Source organism: Ostrinia nubilalis, chromosome 29, assembly GCF_963855985.1.
Source record: "Ostrinia nubilalis chromosome 29, ilOstNubi1.1, whole genome shotgun sequence".
NCBI lineage: Eukaryota > Metazoa > Arthropoda > Insecta > Lepidoptera > Crambidae > Ostrinia > Ostrinia nubilalis.
The window spans coordinates 2,803,986-2,823,960 of NC_087116.1; the positions used below are offsets into that span (position 1 = coordinate 2,803,986).

At 36.9% G+C, this 19,975-nt stretch overlaps 1 protein-coding gene and 1 long non-coding RNA gene across 4 annotated transcripts in view; both read right to left on the reverse strand.

The window, feature by feature from the left end:
• The window catches only part of LOC135085670 (uncharacterized), a 114,298-nt gene that overhangs the window by 47,951 nt on the left and 46,372 nt on the right, over positions 1-19,975 (reverse strand). The window lies entirely within an intron of this gene.
• Positions 5,124-8,763, reverse strand: LOC135085630 (uncharacterized). The gene is made up of 2 exons (XR_010260173.1): positions 8,494-8,763; positions 5,124-5,445 (listed from the first exon to the last, which is right to left on the reverse strand). It is a non-coding gene; the product is annotated as an uncharacterized LOC135085630 (long non-coding RNA).

Below are 19,975 nucleotides of genomic sequence, written 5' to 3' on the forward strand. Positions count from 1 at the left end.
AAGAACTAGGCCACGCCCACTAGGTTTATTCCACTTGCACCTGTAGAACGTGCGAGACAAAATTGGTTTATTCCAATTTGTACTGCAAAACCAAATTTACTAAAAACTCAGTATACTTTCTTTATGGGAGTCTCTTGTTTATCTTAAATAATAGGTATTGGTCCCTACTTTTATCTCTGTGAATATGGCAAGAATGCAAAGTAACACGGTGTATAAACATTTGCCAAGTAAAATTTGGCCAAATGATAATTTGACCAAATGAATTAGTTGCGAAAAGTACAGTTGCTAAAAGTTCATTTGGGAAATGAAACTGGCGATAAGTTGTTTGCGAAGTGAAATTTGGCGAAAAGTAATTTGGCCAAACGGAAGGATACCCACTGTGACAGTTCAGTTGCCACCTGCGCTTTGAGATGTGAGGTGCTCTTCGTTTTTAAGAAAAACGTGACATCTCGAGGATACCGCGGTATTGATAACAAAGGTAAGTTTTTAAAATATTTTTATTTTATTCGACAATGTGGCACGTCATACTTATCACAGTGTTCTTCTAAAACAAAAAGCAAAGTAAAAGATAAATTATTTATATGTCACGTTATTCTTGTAAGAAAATCGAAGTATCATCGGGACATCTTAACTAGTAACGTTGTAGATGATGAAAATTTTTCCTATATTGGAAATATGTTGTAGGTCATTTGTTGATGTTCTGTTATTGCAGAATACATGTTATTGAAATTGAATGGTATATCTACTTGTCACGTTGTATACGCTAAACAGTAATACTAAACTCCAGATATCATTACAGATGGGGACTAGCAATGCAAAAAAGCAAAGGTTAACATTTGTGGCGATGCACTGCCTGAAGGAATTCCACAACCTAATCCGACAACATGACTAACAGCGCTATGCGAGCGCTGTGAAAGGGTCTCTTTGAGCTACAATAACGTCGGAACTAATATGAGTAGATATAGACTGATAAACATACATTCGTTTTGAAGAATAGTTCAAATACTAGAAATACAGTGCAAATAAAACATACTTATACGATTGTCTGTTTTTACAGACACAACAAGCAAAATATTTTATATTATCATACAATAGCCTTAGATTAGCTAACAAAATTATCTATTAGTAGAAGTATGCTAGAATAGCAATGCGTTGGATGACCCCAGATATACAGGGTGTTTCTTGTAAGGTGTCAAGCCGAAGGCAGGTGATAGGTGAGGACTAGACCTATCGATTTCACCCCCATGTATGTTCTGCGATTTTTCGTAGTTTAGAAGTTATCGTTAATTTTGTGATTTTTTAAAATTTTATGACCTAGTAGGCATTAAATTTTTTTATCTTTTTTTTGGGTTGACTTTTCTCAGATTTCTTTTTTTTGACAGATTCCCTATTAATTGCAGATGTTTGAAAAAAATAATCACCTTCCTATCTTTGATGCAAGATACAAAATTTTTGCTAGAAACATAAAAAATATGCTTTTAGCAGAACGTTCTAAAATTTTCTACTTAAAAGTTTGAAAAAAAAAAAGAACTTCCAAAGGTCCAAAATAATTTTAAAAACTGCGCAGTTTTCTGAACTTTCATAATAACATAAAAAAACATGTACTTAATAGGCCATTATTTTCTGTAATCGCTCCACTAAAGTGGTAAGTCGGAGATTTCGTTACATGTTTTTGACTTTCTAAGGACTAACTAATGTTTGCAATCCCCTAAGTTTACGTACTGTAGAACACATTTAGAGACAATAACTGAAAAGAACATTTTTTTATCCACAACGAGGAAGCTCTTGCCCTTCATCTGGTATACAACAGGGAATATGAAAATATTGATGAACTGCGGACAAAGCTGACTGAAACACAAAACCACATTACAATGCAAGAAGAAGCTTTTGTAAATTTACGAAGAATTTTTTTACTTCGTTGTGTTCTGTTCAGTTATTGTCTCTAAATGTGTTCTACGTAACGTAAACTTAGGGGATTGCAAACATTAGTTAGTCCTAAGAAAGTCAAAAACATGTAACGGAATCTCCGACTTACCACTTTAGTGGAGCGATCACAGAAAATAATGGCCTATTAAGTACATGTTTTTTTGTGTTATTATGAAAGTTCAGAAAACTGCGCAGTTTTTAAAATTATTTTGGACCTTTGGAAGTTCTTTTTTTTTTTTAAACTTTTAAGTAGAAAATTTTAGAACGTTCTGCTAAAAGCATATTTTTTATGTTTCTAGCAAAAATTTTGTATCTTGCATCAAAGATAGGAAGATGATGATTTTTTTCAAACATCTGCAATTAATAGGGAATCTGTCAAAAAAAAGAAATCTGTAAAAAGTCAACCCAAAAAAAAGATAAAAAAATTTAAAGCCTACTAGGTCATAAAATTTTAAAAAATCACAAAATTAACGATAACTTCTAAACTACGAAAAATCGCAGAACATACATGGGGGTGAAATCGATAGGTCTAGTCCTCACCTATCACCTGCCTTCGGCTTGACACCTTACAAGAAACACCCTGTATATTTATTTATTATTATGTAATTATTCAATGTCACTTAGCTGTATTGGCTATGTTTTGCTTTCTGCAAAAAAAGGTATTTTAATGTTTTAATATAATTACAGATCATCAGCAATTGATGGAATTTTATCGCATCTTGCCCAAATTTACTTTGGCGGGCGCAACATTGTTTTGTATAATAATATTGCAATAGGTATAACTATTGCAGAAAAACTACGCCAATAAAATGGCTACATTATTTATAAAATAATAGTGGTTGTTATTTTTCACTATTAATACATTATTTAAATGTCTTTTATAAATTTAATTTTAAATAAGTATAAAAAATTAAAAGACCCTAAAAGGTACCAAAATGTCGCTTTTTTGCCATTTTATGCGCCGGAGACGGCGATTTTTGCGTTGATAGTTTTAGGATTAAATTGTCATAACTAGTCTGTTAAAAAACATCTATTTACTAACCTAGTAGGTACCTACATTTTTTTTTTCTGCATACATACATACATACTTAGTACAGTTTCTCTTACTGTGTTTTTTTGTAGTAGTTTACGAGGTTTTACTTTTGAGAGTTTTTCGTTTATTTTGATAAGTATTAGGTTTTAGAATAAGAAAACTTAATGTGAACTTAAATATTGTATGTATACAACTGTCTGTCTACTTAGATAATATTTTTATAAGTGAAATTTAACATGGCAAAGCGAAATAAATATTCGCCTGTTCCAATAATTACCTCATTTTTACTGATTGTAATGTTAGTAAAATAAAAAAAAATTGTTCAAGATCAACGTTTTATCTAAATAATGACTTATATGTATAAATATATTTTTTTATATCATCTACAACGTGACAACTGAACTTGCCATCTTCAAAATATTATTTTTTACTAGAATAACGTAATAAGTTGTCGCTTTTTTTTTGAATCGCTATAATTTCATCAATTTAGACGCAAAGTTATGACTAACTATAAATATTTAAATTCATTAATAGTTAATCTTTAAACGTTTCATACACAATTAGGTAATCCTAACCTTATTTTAAGAGTTATGGTCATTCAAAAGTTTAAAAGTCGATTTCTGTAAAACCACTGTTTTTGATATATCACAGTGTCGTCGCAAATGGACGATATACAAATAATAAATAATATCACATTAAAATTTGATGACATTAAAATGATGAAAACAAGAATATTTTACAATACACCCTGTATATTAAACTAAAGGTCTAAAAAATAATTACATCATTATTGTTAATAATAAAATTTAAAAAAATAATTTCACAGTTAGATTATTTTATTTACATAACATTTAGTAAGTATTATTTATTACCTATGTCAATTTATTATAATAAACAGATAAAAAATATTTTTGTAATATTGTTTCATTGCTTTATCTGAATATTCATGTATTTTTCTATTTAAATAAATATTTATATCCATTTTTTGTAACACTTAAGGACCATAGACATACTACTTTTAGCAACGGCCATTTTGCAATCTACCTACAGTTTGACCGCCAATAAAAACCCAACCAGTGTAGGTCAAGTTTGTCCCGAGGGAAAGTTTAACTGTCATTGGACCCGCAACGAAATTAATCAGAAGAACATAGGAGGAGTTTGAAATTAAGGTTCGACTTCCCTCCGTTGCAAAGCGGATGACAGGTGACAAACAAAGGTTTTAAGAAAATTAATATGCAACACGGACAATAAATTGAGGGGACCCATGGATGAGCTCCCTGCCAATAATATTTTTCACGAAATCACTTAAAAGCACGATGCCAAATGTACATAGTCAGAAAAATATTTCGAAATTTGTATAGTACTACATATAAGTGCTTAAGTACCTAAATTTATTGTAAAATACAGGTATAGTCTGGTCTGTGAGCACGTAGAATTTTGTCCAATGACCCCTAGCTACCCATCCTTATCGCTCGCGCGTAATTATGTTGCTATCGCGCTCGCACACTCATTGCGGGTGCCAGTCGCACAGTCGCGACAAAAATATAATTAATTACGCGCGAGCGATAAGGATGGGTAGCTAGGGGTCATTGGACAAAATTCTACGTGTTCACGGACTGGGCTTTAGTTAGTAGAATCCTTGTTTATTTTATATTTTCTAGTATTCTACAATTTATTAAAATATATCAAAATATTTTACAAGACATCTCTAAAGGTTGATTTACACATATGGAGTCATACTGACACAGTATCGTCACAGCGGTATACGAGTTTTAATATTAACGTTCACGCGAACATCCCGTTTGCAGTGTCCCGCAAAAGTGTGTGTTCACACGACAGTCCAGTTTTGCGGGATCCGGCAATACTGGATTGTCGCGGGAAAGGGCCTTTATAGTTTTACACCCGTATTCACAAACGGTGCTTGCTTAAGTGAAGCAGCAACGCAATGGTAAGTCAAACGCATGCGTCGAATAGAGCTCTGCGATTGGTTCGTGTGTCCGCCACTCAAGTATTGTTTTTCAATAGTTTTTGGGACCCTGTGCGTCCATGCGCACTGTGAGACCTCATAATGTTTGTGAATACAGGTGTGATATTTCTGGATAGGGGGCCCCTGAATTTGGGGGCCACGTGCACGCCTCGGCCCTTGAATATCTAATAATATCTAATATCAGTGCCGAGGCGAAGAAAAGCGGCAAGACCCGGAGCGAGATCAAGCGCGAAGCTCAAGACCGAACGCGATGGAGGACTGTTGTGGACGCCCTCTGCCCCATCTAGGGGACATAGGACCTTAAGTCAAATAAGTCAATATCAGTGCCACGTGAAAGCACAATGACATATCAGCAAGTACACTGACGCGACTAAAAGGTTTCCAATCATGATGGGGAACCCTACTTTGAGGTATTGGACGAACGTGAACCGGTAGCCATGTTGCTCGGCCACTCCTGCGCAAACAACGTTCGCACTAGCGCCAATGAGGGTGCCGTTACCTGAAATAGAAAAATAAAATCATTATAATGACAGGAAAATATATAAAAACTCATAAAACTCATTTATTTCTGTAAGTAGGCTTTAAAAAAGCACTTTTACACGTCCCAGTATTAACCCTACCACTGCTTCAGGACAATAAACGGGCCAGTGCTGAGAAGAAGCAGCGCAAGAAACTCAGTCACTATTGTCAGCCTCTTTTTCAAAAGTTTACAGGCTTTAAAAATACAAGTTATAAATATTTATGCGAGCTAGGCAGTTACGCATCCCAAACATTTTTATCTTATAAATCGACTTTATAGTAGCCCTTTGTCATTAAGGTGCTTTTAATATGTGCTTCTACAACAGTTTATGGTAATTTATTAAAGAACAAATCGATACCTCTGGGCTCAAAGGTCGTAAAGGACAAAGTACGACTTTTCAGGAGAAGCAAAAAACGTTTTTTTATTTTTTTAGTCGACGATAACTTTTTTGTTTTTTGAGCTATTAAATTATGACTTATGAAGAAAGTGCTTAGAATTCACAGCATTTTCCGAAGAGGTATTGAAAAACTGGACTAGAGCTGTATTTACTGAGATAGATTTCCTTTACGCCCTCAAAATTACAATAAAAAGACCTTTACGCCCCTCAAATATTCGTCCTAGGCAAGTTACTTAGGTCGTAAGTCTATTTTTATTTCACAAAAGTACAAAACTAAGGTAATAAATGACAATTTACATAGTTTTGTAGGTTTTCATGGGTCGTAACGGGACACCCAGGTAAGGTATTATGAAAGGGTAAATTGATGATTTAGCTTAAATATTTAATATTTTATGGTATTTCATATGTAACATACCATTTCTTCACATATTTTAAATGAATTATGGTATTTTAAATGAAATAAAATGATTTTCCGTAGCTTCATAATTTAATGCACACAACTTATGAAACTATTTAAATAGAAGTTTTGATATCTTCGAACTAGAAGAAACTACCTATTTCCGATATAAAAGCAAATTTAGAAAATAAATATTATGACGCTTTTAAATAAAACTTCATAACTGTCTACTTTATAGGAAAAACCGAAACCAAATTAATTTTATTTATTTAATCATTATTATTGTTTCGAAAAACTACAAATAGCGGACTTAATTCCATAGGGCAGTCTGTCCACCAGTTGACCTTATGATAATGCAGATAATATAATAGAATTATTAAGGACAAACGTAAACCAAACTATATTAATTATTTATTATATTATTTAATAAGAATTTAGAATAATTATTATTCTAAATTCTAAATAAATTAAATATTATTAATTCATAGTAGCTTAAAATTATGTCATTGTACTTGGTATAAAAGTAGAAAAGTTAGGTAAGTAAGATTACAAGTAGGAAGATTTTCATTCCAGTAAAGTACATCCACTTACTTTACTCCTACATAAAACCGTTTTTAAAAGCCAATTATTTTTAATATAACTTCGAAAAAAACTGCATTCACGCTTTTTAGTAGATTAAGAGTAGGTGCACACCGTTGATTTTTAGTTGGCCGATAGTTGTGCCCGATTTTAAATTGTATGAACAATCGACTAAATCGAATCGGCGTAGTGTGCGCACTCCCATACATGCCCATACTGATCAACTGATCGACTAAACTATCGGCCGACGAAAAATCAACGGTGTGCGCCTACTCTTAGTCTCAACATATATTTTCCCATGTTGTGTAAATATTTTTCCTACTAGTTATTCTTTATTAGCTGATCCAAATAACTTTAGAAACTATACTAATTTATTATAATTGTAACAGTCAAAACTCAAAAGTGGTTTTGACCAAGGGCGTTAGTCAAAATTACTAGGAAATCGTTAAAAATAATTGTAAAGTGTAGTATTTGTGTGATTTGTGCATACAAAATAATGACACCTAAGGTACTACAGTAAGGTGACTTTATTTCTCATAATATTTTCAACAAATCTAGCTTTTTCAATTTTTATGATGACTATACTAACTTAATTAGGTAATACGTTATTTTATAGCATGTTTTTATTTTCTTAAATCATCTTTTAATAATTATCTTTTACCTGACAAATACCTAGTTTCTTCAAATATGAGAAATAATAAAAAGCAACATTACTTTACCCGATGTGGGTAGATGTCATCATTTTATATGTATAAATCACATAAATTACACTCTAAAATAGTTTTATTATATATTTTTGATGATTTTTTAGGTTCTTTCGTTTGTTCCAAACGCACATACTTAAATACTATAAGAAACGTCTATAAAATTTACCTTCACAGTTATTTTAATATCCTCACTGTGTAGATTTTTACAATATTTGTTTAGATAATCTAAGAGCGTAAAGGACAAATTATTTAGACTTGGGTATGAAAATGTAAGGTTGTATAGGACAATAGATTTACTACATGTACATTATACGCCCAAAAATTTGTGTATACTTGTTCTTTACTACCATGGTAACTGTACTAAAAAATCAAATGGTATTTACATCCCAATTTTCACGATGAATTCTGTTTAGCTTATCAAAAATGATGGGTCGTAAAGGCACTTTTTTTGGGAATTTCGACAAACTAAATATACAGATCGATAGAGAATTAAATTCTGAGTAAAACTGTATAAATAACTCATTTTCGGTATTTTGTCCTTTACGACCTTTGAGCCCAGAGGTATCGAAATATACAAATCAAAAAATCTATACATAGGCATTTTAGCACCAAAAAGGCGACTCAGCATAAAGGACGTAGCACACTTATCAATCTGGAAACGGATCGTAACCATATCAACTCGAGGCCGTCAGTATTCTTTGTATGAAATTCGCAGTTGATAGAGGCGATACGGTGTTGATCTCTTTCCATAACTTTACATAGAAACTTTCACGAGCGAATAGTATTGTAAAAAATATTCGTTATGGAAAGTAGATAAAATACGCGTGTATGTAAACGAAACGGTCCTCAACTCTGAGACAAGCTAAATTACACCATATTGTTGAGGACATTGAGTAGACATTTTATAAATACCTTCGCGAAGAAAACTTTCTGTACGTAGTACATACATTTATTATTCCGTGGTAATGCCTCCAAGCGACAAGGTGGACCGACGACCGCATAAAGGTAGAAGGAAGGCGCTGGATGCAGGCCGTTACCCGTTAGTATTAATCATTGGAGGCCTATGTTTGAATAAAATATAATATACATATATTGTAAAATCTCCTATTTTACTACCTGACGTTCTCCTGACATCAACAACCCGGTTACCATCGCAACCGCCGTAGCCTATACCCGGCGCAAAGAGTTTTGCTTACCGCTACACTACCCCCCCACGAAGAAAGGTAGCCCACGGCAAAAAAAAAACTAACTAAAAAAAAACTTGGATCCACCATAAGAAAGAAAAAGAAAAAAAACTTATGAAACTGCGGGGACTTTAAACCTCACCCTACGGCCTGACCGAGTGGTATAAGCCTTCGTGATTGGTAGAGGAGGCACAATTGCGGCGGGTTGTGATGAATGAGGCGATGACGGTGGTGACGAAGATGGAGATGCTACAGACACCCGCGTGGATGACGCAATCGCAGATGGATCGACATCAATGAAAGCGGGCTTAACCCTATCCAAGCTTACAGAAACATTCCTCGTGCCGACATCAAGACTTATCGTTTTATCACCCCTTTTAAGTACCTTATGCGGACCAGAATATGGGCATTTCAAAGCAGGTCTGTTTGGAATATCATCCCTAAGGAACACATGGCTAGTCGTTGCCAGATCTTGTGATACAAATGTCTTCGGTTGACCGTGACGTACAGGTGAGCAAGGTTTCAGATCAGCCACATATTTCCGCAATTGTGCGACATAAGATTTAATATCTTCAACACGATCAGTCTTGGCATGCGAAACAAACTCCCCTGGTAAACGCAGTGGTTCCCCATACACCAATTCTGCCGCAGAAGTCTGTAAGTCCTCTTTCAACGCAGAACGCATACCTAATAAAACAACTGGAAGGCTATTGCACCAGGAATCGCCGTGACACATGAGAGCTGACTTTAGCTGTCGATGAATTCTCTCAACTAGGCCATTAGCACAGGGGTGGTAACTAGTAGTGCGTATTCGATCTGCTGAGCAAAACCGCATCAAATCTTGGAAGAGAGCAGACTCAAACTGCCTCCCCTGGTCAGTTGTTACGACAGACGGAACACCGAAACGAGCAATCCACTCCCTAGTAAGAGTTTCAGCAACTACCTCGGCCGTTATGTTACTGATGGGCCAGGCCTCCGGCCAGCGCGTAAATCGATCAACGGCAGTAAGGCAGTACTGGAACCCTCTGCTAGGTGGAAGTGGGCCAATAATGTCAACGTGGATATGCTTGAACCGGCCGGAAGGAAGATCAAAGTCGCCAACAGGTGTTCGGGTATGTCTGCTAATCTTGCTACGTTGACACTTGATGCAGGAACGAGCCCAATTCCGACAGTCCTTCTTCATACCAGGCCACACGTAACGTTCAGCCATCAGACGTGTAGATGCCCTTACGCCAGGATGACTTAAACCATGAAGCATCAAAAAACGCGCCTTACGAAAGTCAGGTGGCAAATAAGGCCTAGGCTTCCCAATTGAAGTATCGCATATAATCGGAACATCAGCGCCAGGAATATTCACTTTTTCAAGCTTCAGTGAAGAATTCGCTTCAAGTTCCGGAAGCTCTTCGTCAACAGATTGAGCCTTGGCTAATGCCACGTAATCACTTTCCAAATTAACGGCATCTACACGCGACAAAGCATCAGCCACTACGTTTTCCTCCCCTTTCACATGCACAACATCAGTTGTGAACTGTGAAATGAAGGACAGTTGGTTTAATTGCACAGGGGGTAACTTTTCACGCCGCTGTGCAAATGCGTAGATGAGTGGCTTATGGTCTGTGTAAATTGTTACGTGTTGCGTCTCTAACACGTGTCGAAAGTGTTGAACCGCTTCATAAACAGCTAGCAATTCTCTATAATAGGCCGGCCACTCACTTTGTCGGGCAGTGAGCTTTTTGCTAAAGAAAGCTAAAGGCTGCCACGTACCGTGAACCTGCTGTTGGAGACAAGCTCCCACCTGTACAGATGACGCATCAGTAAACAGGCCTAAACGAGCATTGCAAACCGGATACACAAGCAATGTTGCGTTCTGCAGATGTTCTTTGCATTTCTCAAAGGCTAGTTTGAGTTCCAGTGTCCAAGGAACGGGGTTAGCACCCTTAAGTTTGGTATTAGCTAGAACATTAATCAGAGGAGCTTGAAATGCAGCAGCTTGTGGAATGAAACGGCGGTAAAAATTTATCATGCCCAAGAAACGACGAAGACCTTGTACCGTCAATGGCAAAGGATAATCTCTTAAGGCCTCAATACGTTTTAATGGAGGGCGAATACCTTCTTTGGACACCTGATAACCTAGAAAGGTTACCTCAGGCGCACCAAACACACATTTAGACGTGTTGATAACCACACCATAATCAACAAGACGACGAAACAGGGTACGAAGATGCTGCGCATGCTGGACTGCATCCTTGGAGTACACAAGGATGTCATCAACATAAGGGAAGCAAAAATCGAGTCCTTTCACGACCTCGTCAATAAAACGCTGAAACGTTTGTCCAGCATTACGCAAACCAAAGGTCATGAAAGGAAACTCGAATAACCCAAAAGGAGTGGTTATGGCCGTCTTGCAAATATCTGCCTCGTTCACTGGAATTTGCTGGTACGCTTTCACCAGGTCTATAGTTGAAAATATAGTAGATCCTGATAGCGTGTTAGCAAAATCAGCAATGTGCCTCACAGGATATCGATCAGGCACCGTCCTGGCATTTAAAGCGCGAAAATCCCCACAAGGACGCCAACCATTTTCTCCTTTGCGCGCCATATGAAGAGGAGAAGACCACGGACTGCTTGAAGGACGTGCTGTCCCGCAGGCAACCATGTCATCAAACTCTCTTTTTGCCTCTAACAGCTTCTCCGGAGCTAGACGGCGTGGGCGACTCGAAACCGGAGGGCCTTCAGTTGTGATAATGTGGTGAACTGTAGAGTGTTTGACAACTCGCGGTAAGCCAGGTGGCTTAGTCAGATCTGGAAACTCGAGCAAAATCTCGGAAAATGGTGACTGATTAATGGACACCGCTCTAATACTGGCCTGTGAAGTCTTATCCACTGAAACAGCAGTCGAGTAATTAGTAGTTCCGTCTATTAGTCGTTTATTACGAAGGTCTGGTAATAGACTGTAATGCGCCAAGAAATCAGATCCAATTATTGGTATGCTGACGTCGGCAATTACAAAGTTCCAATGAAAGACCCGGCGTAACCCTAGATTAAGGCGTAGAGTCACTGTGCCATAGGTCCTGATTGAGCTCCTATTAGCTGCACCTAACACATAATCTGAAGAGGAATGAGTTCCTCTTAGAAGACGACGCGGAAAGCAGCAGAGGTCAGAACCAGTATCGATCAAAAAACGACGCTTAGATGACACATCAGTAACAAATAACCGGCGGCCGGGCTCTAGACAGTCAGATGCCGCCATCAATGACTGCCTGTCTAGTTTTTTGCTTTATTGACATTTTCCTCCCAAGAACATGGAGAAATGCACCTGTGAGCCTTTTCACCGAAACGCTTATGAAATCTGCAAAGCCGCTTGTTAACACGCTCTGGAGACTTAGACGAAGATTGACCTCGCTGAACACTAGAGTTGCTAGAGCGTAGAGCCTCTACTTTTTCAGCCAACGCATCAATTCGCTGTACTAAACTTGTCAAAGTCGGCGTATTCGCTTCAACGGCATCCACGACAGATCCCATAATAGGTGGAGCTACCTCCATAACTTTATCAGCAATTTCAGCCACTTTACTAAGAGGTAAATCGACCTGCGCTGTCAAAATTACCTGGACGCTTTGTGGAAGGCGTCTTAACCACAACTCCCGCAAGAAATCATCATTAGGCAGAACATCGCCCGCTAGCGAGCGAAGGTGCCGCAGGAATTGTGATGGCTTTCTATCTCCCAGTTGCTCCTCGTCCAAAAGTTGACGAATCCGCTGCTCCCTCGAAGTCGATAACCGCTTTGTAAGCTCAGCCTTGAGACACTCGTACTTGTTTTCCTTTGGTGGGCTCGCAATTATATCTTCGATTTCATCAGCCACCCGGGTGTCTAACATGGAAATGACATGACTGTATTTGGTGATGTCCTGAGTAATACCAGCTATGTGAAATTGTGCCTCAACTAAACCGAACCACGTAGTAGGCTTGTCGGCCCAAAAGGGTGGCAATTTAACCGACACGGCAGATACATGTGAAGCTTGTGATGGGCACTGTAAGGAATCAAGCTTGGTTTTTAATTCAGAAATCTGACGTTCCAAATCCTGTATCGACATGTTAATGCACTATTATGAAAAAAGAAACCTCAAGACGAACACAAATTATAAAAAAAACGGTGAAGGGGTAGCGGTGCTAAAACAACATTCGCAAAGCCAATAAAAAACAAAATGCACCCTGTATAGATACGGCTCACAATATTGCAACTAGACCTGAATTTTAAAGATAACCACCCTATAATATAAACAACTGTACACAATTACACAAAATTATTTACATTAATATAGTTAATTAAATATTGTAATATAAATTAAAAAAAAAAAAACACTCAAAAACTTGCAATCTGTCGCGTTGTCCAGCAAACAGGTAGGTGCTCAGCATTCACAAGGCAGGTGAACGCTACTTCCCTCTGTGGTGAACGCGGCGTGGTGTGTCAACCCGGAACACGGAGCACGGAGCACAGTGTTTTATTTTGGCTTAGAAGCGGACATCCCTGTTTTATTAATGCAATCGTTAGATATTACTATTATGTATAAAATTGATGAAGGAACTAGTAGTTGTATTTGTTTAGTTTCGAAGAAATATTCGATTTTGTGATTTTATAAAAAAAACAGTTTTAGAAGCATATTTTCTAAAAAAATTACATTAAGTCAGAATTTTGTAAATAAATTTACCTATCACTATAACGTCTACCTTTATGCAGAAATAAATGATTATTGCTGCAGTAATTTAGGAATTATTTAATAATTTATGATTTTCAGAAAACATTTTTTTCTCCGTTACACTAGAAAATTGGAAGCTATATTTACTTTATATTGATGCATGATATAATTATCTATAATACCTGAAAATATTACTTGCCTATCCCGTGGAAGTTGGATGATATGTTAATTTCTATCAGTTTAGAAAATTTATATGTAAATAGGGTTGTCATCTGAATATTTTTTAGTTTTTTAAATGCCGTCCGTAACAATACGGTTATAATGCCTTTGTTAGATAACTATTGAAATTAATTGCTTTTACCATTATTAATTTGTCTGGTCGAGTTTGATAATTATAGAGTTGGCCCTCTGGCGGCTTATTGGAAATCCTATCGTTTTCGAAACATCGATATATATGTTGCAGTAAAAACTCATAATCGATCAAAACCACTTTTGACTGCAAATTTCAGTTAATAGTGGTTTTGACCGATGGCCTTAGTCAATATTACTTTTGACTAATTTTTCTAGTCGTATCATCCAACTTCCACGGGATAGGCAAGTAATATTTTCAGGTATTATAGATAATTATATCATGCATCAATATAAAGTAAATATAGCTGCCAATTTTCTAGTGTAACGGAGAAAAAAATGTTTTCTGAATTATTAAATAATTCCTAAATTACTGCAGCAATAACCATTTATTTCTGCATAAAGGTAGACGTTATAGTGATAGGTAAATTTATTTACAAAATTCTGCCTTAATGTAATTTTTTTAGAAAATATGCTTCTAAAACTGTTTTTTTTATAAAATCACAATATCGAATATTTCTTCGAAACTAAGCAAATACAACTACTAGTTCCTTCATCAATTTTATACATAATAGTAATATCTAACGATTGCATTAATAAAACAGGGATGTCCGCTTCTAAGGGAAAATAAAAGACTGTGCGGAGCAAGCAACACGGAACAAATTGTGTGTCAACTTCTAGGTGTGAGCTCGGGCACGGGGTGATGCGGTTCCAAAATGAAGTTGGAATTCGTTACTCGACCCTTGGTCGGGAGTTCAGGTCTGAGGTGTAAAAGTAGTCCTTGTCCGTTGCAGCAATTAAGCAGTACAGTTGTAGACAAATTGGACGAAAATCGGGGTCACCAATAAAGGGTACGTGGCTTATGGAAACTCACGTAGTCACTTTTGAATAAAATATAATATATTGTAAAATCTCCTATTTTACTACCTGACGTTCTCCTGACATCAACAACCCGGTTACCATCGCAACCGCCGTAGCCTATACCCGGCGCAAAGAGTTTTGCTTACCGCTACAAGAACCAAAGTTACTGACATAGCCCGCAGAATTGATAAAGTCAAGTGGCAGCATTGAAGTAATATTGTACGTAGTACATTATAACTCAATGAGTGGCAGTGGGCGGCAAATATCTCGCAGAGACTAAGGCTATGTCGGTCACTTTGGTTCTCCTGCTAAATTCCTCATTTCTGATTCGATCACGCAGGGGAACTCCGAACATAGCACGCTATCGCCCTTTGGGTGACCTTGAACCTTCTTATGAGGCCTATAATAAAGGCAGGCCCCCACTAGGTGGACCGTCGACCTCACAAAGGTAGCAGGAAGGCGCTGGATGCAGGCCGCTATCAACCGGGCGATGTGGAAATCCTTGGAGGAGGCCTATGTTCAGCAGTGGACGTCCTGTGGCTGAAATGATGATGATGATGATGGAGGACTCACCCAAAGCACCAGCATGACGGCGACAGCCAGGCGGGACTCCTGCCCGACGCTCAGGATGACGGCTTCAGTCATCTTGCCGATCCATGCGATCAGACCCAGCTTGGAGAGAGCCTGTAATCAATGATACACGGTTCGCAACGCGATATTTTTATATGAGTTACTTACGTAACTACATAGTATTATATTATCTGTGATATGATATTTATAAGAAAGTTTAAAATTATAATATGCTTAAGTCTTGTTCGTACTAGTCGAGTAATTTAGTTATGCGTGCCCAAACAACTGCACGCAGGAAGATTTAATAAATGCTACTGACAACGCCACTCTTGTGGCGGAGTTTTGGGCTGACACTGTAAATTTGTTGTCAACACGACAAGAAGATTTAGGCTGAGTTGCACCACCTAACTTTGACCGTAACTATAACGATAACCGGTGTTTTTTGTACATAATATGTAGTTTGACGGATTTTTGATGTTTGTCAAAGTTAAAGTAAGTTTACATGTAACTCACTTCCATCAACACAAAGAGAGCCGCAAAGAACAAAAGTGTGGACCACTCCACCCGCGCCAGAATAGGCTCCATATCCTCCCTCTCCGCCAGGAGAAGCAGTAAGAGAGCCCCGAGGAGAACTGTCCAGCCGAGGGAGAGACGCTCTGAAAAAAACAAGGGTTTATTATTTATTTATTTTTTATTTTTTTATTTGGCTTACAAAACTGGGTACAATCAAATATCATGCAAAAGTAAGTAATGAATGTAAAATCAATTCATACTGATTTACCCTACTCGATGTAAGCACAGCATGCATATAAAAATAATTAATTAAACCACCTTAAATTAAGAATATTACACAGATAAACCAGACCTTACATTTACACAGAACTAAACAAAATTTAGACTAATTTTAGACTAGGTATTTTAAATCAAGAATAGCCGTATTGATACGGCGCTTGGCGGAGACGAGAGAACCAAAAAAGATGTCAAAGACAAAACGCATAGAATTGTAGCAGGTATAGGTGTACCAGAATCTCATGGCAAACAAAAATATTGGAAAAGTGTGTTTTTCATATGGCAATTGTCTATGGTTTAATTGTCACCTGTCAAAGAAAATTATGAAATCTGTCAGCCGCTGCAAAAAATTTGTAATCTCTTCTTGACTATTTGTTATTTTTGTGAAAAAATCGAAAAAGCTCAAGCAAGTCATATTGTTTTCAATGTGAATTGTAAAATAAGGCATAATTCAAAGTCAATCTTTGATTCTAAAGCGCGTCGTCGAGTTGACAGTAAGTTGGACTGAAATATTTTGATACATTTAGTTTATTACCCAATTACGTCACAAGGAGGGTTATGTTTTTTTTATATTATTCTTAATTGCTGCTTTATCGGGGTTTTCAGGTATATCTCACAAATTGGTGCAGGGGAATGGTCAAAATGTTATGACCATGTAAAGAAAATTGAAAAAGATTTAATTTTTATCTCTTTATTTTGATCATCTATTGAAGAACAAGAAATTGCAAGTGGAGTTCTTAGAATCGTTTTCTAGTTCTGAATGAAGTGATAAGTTAAAAGTATGATGCATAATAAAATTAGTTACTTAAATTAATAATACGATTTATTTATTTTTCAAGACACTTTCCCGATGTAGGGTAAACCAGAGAGTGATTGCCCACTGGTAGTAATTGCCCGCTTTAAGAATAATATTGTCAGGTGCTGACTTTGAATCACTCTAGTTGGATTTGAATTTACTAAGTAGATGGCTCCGAGATCAATGTAACAGTAGATTTAAAATTTACAATAGGAAACACTAAAAAAAAACAGCTATGGCGGATTTTGTCAAGACGGGTGAAAATGTTACTCAAACAGGTAAAGACTTTAACAATTTTACTAAGGAATTACTTGCTTAGAGGTTAAATTTTTTTTGCAAGTTATTTAATATTCAACTAATGGTGTATAGTCATGATGAAATTATAAGTGTTTTCTCCATTATCAATGAAAATAACTGATAAAATTTGATTTCTAACGGTCATTTTAACGGTGGGTAATCACTGCACGTAAATCTGTATATTTTTAGTTATTGCCCACCATCATTTCAGTTATTGCCATATGTTAATGTATAGTTATTGCCCAGGGCAATTATTATTAGAGTGTTGCCACCATGCAGTAGCAGTGTTTAAGTTGCTTTACAGGCATAAATATTGAAATGGCTTTTAATGTTTCATTTTCAGTATGCCAAAGACTCCAAAAGTTCAATATAGCATAGAAAATTTGCAAAAAGCGATCGAAGCTGTACAAGATGTAATCCAACAATTTAATCTACAAGATAAATTGCTGAAAAATATGGTTTGACTTGAAAAAATTGCTAAAAATTCAAACGCAAATACAAAAAATGAAAATCCTACGTTAAATCTAGTGAAAATGTTAATTGTAAGGAAATAGATACAACTTTAGGGAACAATAACCAACAGCTAATTGAACATTCTGAGCAACCACTTGAACTGATATCAAAGAAGATAATAAAATATAAAAAATATATAAAGTTTACATATAAAATTCAAATTCGTCATCTATGTTTTGAAGTACATAGATGATTCTGTCTCTCATCATCATCATCATCATCATTTCAGCCACAGGACGTCCACTGCTGAACATAGGCCTCCCCCAATGCTTTCCATGTTGATCGATTGGTAGCGGCCTGCGTCCAGCGCTTCCCTGCTACCTTTACGATGTCGTCGGTCCACCTTGTAGGTGGACGTCCCACGCTGCGTTTTCCGGTACGCGGCCTCCATTCCAGAACCTTTCTGCCCCATCGGCCGTCAGTTCTGCGTACTATGTGCCCTGCCCATTGCCACTTCAGCTTGCTAATACGTCGGGCTATGTCAGCGACTTTGGTTCGTTCTGTCTCTACCGATTCTGATTTCTGACTCATCAACATCAGCTCAAGAAATATTTGATAATAAGTTAATAAGGCCAAACGCAATTTATTTTGAAATTTTGAAGACTGTACTACTAGAATTTAAGTTTAATGTTTTGTTTTGTTTATTTAAAGCCTATTTTGTCATTTTAAAATTGATTATTTTGTTTTAAGATACTGGGCAATTACTGTGCTTTGATGTGGGCAATTAGTGTAAGTAATGGGCAATGACTGTACTTTTTGGAGGATTTTAAATTTATTTCAATATTTTCTAAGTTACGTAAGTTTTAACTAAAAACTGTTAATATTCTGTTTAACAGTTTATTGAGTTATAAGTAAAAAGTCATAAATGGTCGATAATTAAAATACTTTCTTTAATTTTTCATCTCAATGTGTTTGAAATCTTTAAGTGGGCAATAGCTATACGGTTTACCCTATAACAATATTCTTCATACACATACCTACCTAAAATGTATATTCGTACTTCATGTTCATTAATATTAAAGTCATAAAAGTAAAAAATTAAACAGTATCAAGATCGTTTATTCAATTTCCCCAGTATTGCTCTCAACAAAGTTTATTTTCCCTATTTGCCATGAGATTCTGGTACACCTATACACATGCGATGTAACGGGGAGTGCTGACCGAGTCGAGTCTTGCACGGAGGGATAGAAAACGTCTTTCGATTTTGCACGCGGCTGCTACTACGAGGTACGGCAAATTTTAAACGTTCCAGTATATCCGGGGCATCGATAAGACCATTAACGACCTTGAAAAGGAAAAGTAAATCAGAAGCTTTCTGATTTACTTTTTTTTATTTATTAAAAAGAAACAAAAAAAAAATATGAAAACACATTATAAAATCTGCTTTTAGGGTTCCTTGTTTCGTTATGTCCGTCTGTCTGTCTGTCCGAGGTTTTGCTTGGAAACTATTGGCACTAGAGAGCTGTAATTTTGTGGAGGTATGTATTTTAATCACGCCGACAAATTATTTTATTTTATTATTTTTGGTAGCTCCCCTTCATGTAAAGTGATGAATTTCTTTTCATCTTCAATTCAATTTTGTCCAATGACCCCAAGGTACCCATCCTTATCGCTCGCGCGTAATTATATTGCTGTCGCGACTGTGCGACGGGCGCCCGCAGTGAGTGTGCGAGCGCGACAGCAACATAATTACGCGCGAGCGATAAGGATGGGTAGCTTGGGGTCATTGGACAAAATTCTACGTGCTCACGGACCAGGCTTTAGCGCACAACACGCGTATTTTTAGAATTCCGTAGTCCTGACAAGGAACCCTTATAGTTTCGTCATGTCTGTCTGTCCGTCTGTCCGTCCGAGGTTTTGCTTTTAATTGGCACTAGAGATATATTATATTAATCACGCCGCCAAAGTGGTAGAATAAATTTTGAAAAATAAATAAATTAGGGTAGCTCTCCTGCTGTCGCGCTCACACACTCACTGCGGGCGCCCGTCGCACAGTCGCGACAGCAATATAATTACGCGCGACGCGAGCGATAAGGATGGGTAGCTTGGGGTCATTGGACAAAATTCTACGTGCTCACAGACCGGGCTTTAGTTAAAAACATCTTAGGCTTAGTTACCTTTAGATGATGTGGCTGATGATGCAGATCTTGGTGGGGTCACCACGTCTGGAGACTTCGTGGGAGATGAGTTGGAACTTTTGGAAGTCTCTTTTGAAGTCTGACCAAATCTTGCAGTGGTTGCTTCGGCTGCATTAACTGTAATGAATATGAACAATTAATAATGTGCACATAACAAAGTACACACGGCCACACTGTTAACTATCCATTTCCGTTTTTGCTCTCGCTCTCATCAAATGGTGATTCTTTGCGATAGAAC